The 5,464-nt window shown below is 39.9% G+C and overlaps 1 long non-coding RNA gene across 2 annotated transcripts; it reads right to left on the minus strand.

Moving 5' to 3' along the window:
- Positions 1-850: 850 nt before the first annotated feature.
- Positions 851-5,196, minus strand: LOC120440270. Of its 2 annotated transcripts, none has more exons than XR_005613131.1 (3): positions 4,982-5,196; positions 3,535-3,628; positions 851-1,127 (listed from the first exon to the last, which is right to left on the minus strand). It is a non-coding gene; the product is annotated as an uncharacterized LOC120440270 (long non-coding RNA). The 2 variants fall into 2 exon arrangements; XR_005613141.1 differs by having other exon boundaries at positions 3,535-3,631.
- Positions 5,197-5,464: the final 268 nt, after the last annotated feature.

The raw sequence follows: 5,464 nt of genomic DNA on the forward strand, positions 1-5,464 counted from the left end.
AAACCACTGGTTTATTTGCTTCTTGAAGACCTAGAACCTAGAACCAGATGGAGAAGGCCTAGTTCTATTTTTTTTAATGGAATTATTGAAGGCATTTCTCTGGTATCCCTAAAAACTCATTCCTCACACTCGCACAAATCACATATTGCTGTTATTGCAGGGTAAACAGAGTATACCCAGACTGGCTCAGATAAGGAATAGATCTAATCTCAAATGTTTGATGTTGGCAGAGTGTGACCCTTCCTCAGCAGTAGCCCTGTTCCCTTTTGGCACTCCCAACTTTGAGGGGTCCGCTGATCCAGTCATGTCTCGCTGGACACTTCCCCGTGTATCGTCTTTGTAGATTTAATAACATTTAAAAATGAAAGTTGTAGCATTGTCAATTATTAAGGAGCTGCAACACTGAATCCCCTTGGAAAATCTTCTGCTGACCTTGGTTTAGCAATTCTCCTATCACTCTCCCACTGAAGCCCTCAATTTGTCGGCAAGAGAAGCACTCCAGCTGACATGTTACCTTTTGAACCCAGCTAAGTGTGTCACCCAGTTTGATAAAATACACACTGTCATACCATGCAAAATAAGGATTTACTGCCTATTAACTGGGATCCAAGTGTGTTCATGGGTTGGTTAAGAAGATGGTGCAAAGCCTTGCTAAGCCTTGCTAACGAGAAAGAATATTCGACATATATTCTGAGTGATTGATGTCGTTGCCAACAGTAACAGACATGGATCAACCATGATGTGTATGTTTGGAAGTAAGGATTTCCCATTTGCACGGCATATATAAAAAATATTCTGCAGGTAAAACTGAGAAGAAAAATCTGTTCTTCATCTCATTCTTTTATGTTTATTCAGATTGCACTCTTGGGGATTACATGTTTTTTTCTGGGTACGAGAAAGACGGTCGTTTAGTATCACTGTTGCTCACGGGAGTGTATTGTGTGTGACTGTGATGAATCAGAGCAGCATGGTTCACAAGTCTGCCTCTTCAGTCAGTGTGACACAGTCAATGGCCTCTGACGAATGAAAATGTACTGCTCTTCTCTCTTCACTGTCCCTTTATTATGCACTGCCAGTCTGCTGTCCATGTCCATGTCCATGTTTGGACATGACAAGAAAGGCCGAAACTTCAAAAACAGAGAACAGAAAACAGAGCATTGTCAGCGAATACAGTAACGTTGCTGTGAGGTGATTAGGACACCATTAGGACACATTTTGATAAGGGTCACTGAGTAGTGACCTAATCAAAATAAGATTAGGTTACTACGACTCCCTGAATCAAACTGACTTAACCTTAAATTGGTTGTATAATTTTAAAGCTCTTTTTGCACCAAGATTAGTTTTGATAATATTTCAAAAAATGCAAGCATTCCACCTGCCAATAATAACAACCCTCTGCATATTTTTCCTAATTCGCCCCCTAGTTATAGTATCAGCAAAATGATTATTACTGTGTGTCAGTGATACTTCAGCTTGAATGTGATTTAATTATTCCAAAGCACAGTTACGAAAGTATAAGTCCCAACAGTTAAACTCATATTGATTGCCTTGCTGGAGGTTCGAGTGATTCGATAGCCCCCCATTGCAACTCCCCTCATTTTCTTTTTCATTATAAATCTGAATGTATTTCTTCAACAAAGAAAGTCTCCAACTGAGCAGGTAAATGGTGGCTGGTGTGCAATAAGGTGAATTTGGCAATCTTAACAGCAGGCCTCATAGCAGCCTATTAGTGCCAGTCTTGTGGTATATGGTGAAACAGCCTCCAAGGATCAAGGGCTTACATAGAAGATGGATTTTGCTTAATAGTGGAGCTGCAGAGAGCTGTAGAGAATCGTAGAAACTCTCTGGGGTGTTTCTCACTGAAATACTCTGTACAGCAATTTTGAGGGGCTGTAAAACAAGAAAAATGTTACCCAGCGGCTTCTGGCATTACTGCTATTGTCATGCAAATGCTTCAGCATTGACTGGCTGTGCATGTATCAAAACTAATAACTGCTTTATTGGGTTTTTCATGCAGTGTCAGAGCCAGAACTGATGATGGCTGCTCCCTAAATGTTGCCCTGACTGACATCTTTTTATATAAATAATAATGTAGTTAAAATGCATCGGTCTAAGCAGAGTATTCGACACAGAAGTCAGCAGAAAAGGTTCCTCCCTTTCTCTGACTGTACATCAATATCCCCTGCAATAGATCAAGTAAGGATAAAGACTGCTGATGAGTTTCTTGGGAGTTAATTGCCAAAGTGATACTTAGACTGATGGATGAAGGTTAACACATTTACTATTAAGGAAATCTGGAAAGTTGAGATAACACGATTCTTTATATTAGTATACTTCATGAGCTATAAAATATATAAAACTGTGATTGTATTATTGATCCCTGCCTTGTGTTTTAATGTTGCGCTTGGTTTGCTGCCCTAATCTTTAGTTTATCAATAACCTGTTTGCCTTCTAATTGCATATTGATTCAACAAACATGGTTGTTGAACTTTTTTGGTGAATTTTCAGACAGATCTCTGCAGCCCTTTTCATTTTTTTTCGAGGGGTGTACAAAACATATTTTTGTGCCCTCCGTGGGCATAATAACTGTTTGTCAAGCACCGAGAGACACAGTTTTCTGTTTACATGCAGAAATGCCCGTGTTGTGGTGAACTGCAGATGGTGAAGGTATCTGCTCTGAGCTTTCACATTCCACTAAACACGAGCATCCAGCATTCTTGAGTACCTCTCTAACACCTTCTTGGACATATTAGACACAGCTCAGTAACACTCAATGGGCTTCACCCATGGGAAATTATCACAAGACAATGGGCTTCTCATCTTCTTTTTATGTTCTGAGGGGGAAAACGGAAAGAACGAGCGAGGGGGGAGAAAACACTTTTGAGAATTCCCCTAAAAAGAAATACAGAGACTGGCTGTATATTCGACAATCAAAGAGCTGTGAATAATAAGCAATTTCATCGTCAGTTTGTCATCGCACAGCAGCGGATGCCTCAGACTCTGTAGGTGTAGTGTTTTAGGAGCGATGATTGCATCCTGAAAATGATGGATGTGTGCTAGATAATCTGGGAGACAGGAGGATGTCCAAGATGCTCAGTGGCTGATGACTCGCCACTGGCACCCATAACCGCAGCCTCATTACACACATAGCCCGAGATAAACTCTTTATCCTGTGGCATGAAGATTAGACAGGTGATCTCAGTAGTCTTGCTCAATTAAGCAGAGCTATTCACACCCCCGTTTCAGGTGGGAGTCTGTTAAAGACTTTTAAAGAATAAATGGGAGCATTATATAATGAAAAAAATCTCTTTCTGTTCCCACACTCTGAGGCAAAGTGGCAAAACTGATTAATTTCTCACTTGTGAAATGTCAAAATGACTTAATGATATACAACATATGCAAATGTAAGGCTCATCTTGCTCTGGAGGAGATTTTCTTTTAGCTCATCCCTGGTGTGAGCTTACAAAGGTTCTATTAGCATATGGTTTTTGGGATGGATGGCAGCATCAAAGCCTGTTATAGAGACGCACTGACCTGTTTCAAACTGTTGACCCAAACAATCCAGGGCACATTTCATCTGATAGTACGGTTCAGTGACAGGATGAAAAAGCCAGCCGGAGTTCTAAGTCTGCTGAAAGGAAAAGGACAATGTGAAAAATTCACTTCTGAAGACGTTGTCATGTTTTTTTAATTAACAACAACAACAAAAATAAATCCTGTATAACACCACTGGGTTTATACGATTGCAGTTTTATAATAGGATCAAACAAACACGTCTATAGGCTTTATCTAGCAGCTTGGTGAGGGTGCTTTAGACCTCTATCATCTAGTAGAATGAACTTCACCATTGCATGACACTGTTGAGGTTGTGAGTTAAGAGTTGTATTGCAACTAGCTTTGGGTTCATTTCTCCCTTGTGGGTTTTATTCTAAAATGTAAACTCTGAGATAATTTTATCTCTTAAAAAAGAAAATGTATGACAGCTGTTGTGTACATAGCGCACCATTCCAGTAACAACTTCTCCACTAATTGAATCAGTCTGTGTGTTAAGCTTATGGTAAAGCACACACCAGGCAAACATATATTTCCCACTGAGAGACCCAGACTTGTTTTCTCTGGGAAGCCACCTTGGCAATAACTAGCAGTAGTTTATTAGATGTATCTTTATGTGCTGTGAAAGCCGGGAGAGCTCCGGGCGGTTGTCTTACCCTTCCTTTCCTCTCTGACTATTGTCTCGGTGCAGCTGTAATTCTCAGCCTGTTAGGCTGATAGCAGCCATTTGAAATCCACACTTTCTCCACATAAGTATGTGCAATGTCAAAGGAAGCTACAATTTTTCCCGTGTATTTCAGACTTGTGTGATGATCACTTGCAGAATTTTGCCAGTGATGATACCCTTGTACATCAGGAAAATGGCTCATAGCTCTGATGTCTACATTTCCAGTAAATCGCCATGGTCGTTTAATCCCTTAAATTAAGAAGTTGTCTAATTAATTTCCCTCATTATTTGTTTATCTTCCTCAGCACTGGCACAAGGATGTCAAATTTGTTACAGTTCTTAATTAAAGATGATTTTTTGATCCATTTAATGGATTTCTTTCAGACAGTTTTTTCCCCCAGATCATATCCTGAGGATCAGGATGACATATCTGCTGTCTATGGAAACCTGGGAACTGTGACCAGAATTTAAAATAGTGTAACTTTATATAATGGACTGGAAATGTTAAGCACTACAGATTCTGGTTATACATCCAGCACAGAGTCTGTTAAAATTGCTTATTTTTTCTTTAAATTGTGTTTTATTTTTCCTTATTTAACTGAGAAAAGCTGAAAAAACAAGTCAGGTTTTTGAATGAAAAATATAGGGGTATATAGTGAGGGTGCACACTAGTCTCTGAATGGGTGTTTTTTTTTGCATTAAAGTTCTAGTAACTAGATGGGTGGACAAGACTGCTGGGGAATTTGAATAAGTAATGCTTACCAGAATAGAAGGTCAAAGTAAGTCTCCCAGTTGACAGCTGAAAATCCAACTGGCTCCTTTGGGACAAAAATGAAAGGTGTCCAGACATGTCTGCCATTTGGCAGTTGCCTTGGCATAACATGATCTGTAAGATGCTGCATTATACAAACAGCTCTCCAAGATGTATTGGGTAATTATTTAACCCAGCTGTGCAGTGTGCCTAAAATACTTGGAGTTATTTTGCATGTACCCTGACTGCCTTCAGCATGACAGAAATTGAGTTCTAAATGGAGCGATGCACACCTTCTCTGTTTCCTGTGACAGCTCCTCCCCTGAGAGAACAGTCTGTGTCTTCATAGTGAGGAAGTTCTGGGAAGAACAGAGAGACATGCAGAGAGTATAAGAGAGAGATATAGAGGATACTGGGTTCAGTGTACTAAAAATATTCTTGTGCACCATGGCAGTCCATGGCTACATCTCATGACCCTCGTGTTTCTTTCAGAA

The sequence above is a fragment of the Oreochromis aureus genome, linkage group 1, assembly GCF_013358895.1.
Source record: "Oreochromis aureus strain Israel breed Guangdong linkage group 1, ZZ_aureus, whole genome shotgun sequence".
Classification (NCBI taxonomy): Eukaryota; Metazoa; Chordata; class Actinopteri; order Cichliformes; family Cichlidae; genus Oreochromis; species Oreochromis aureus.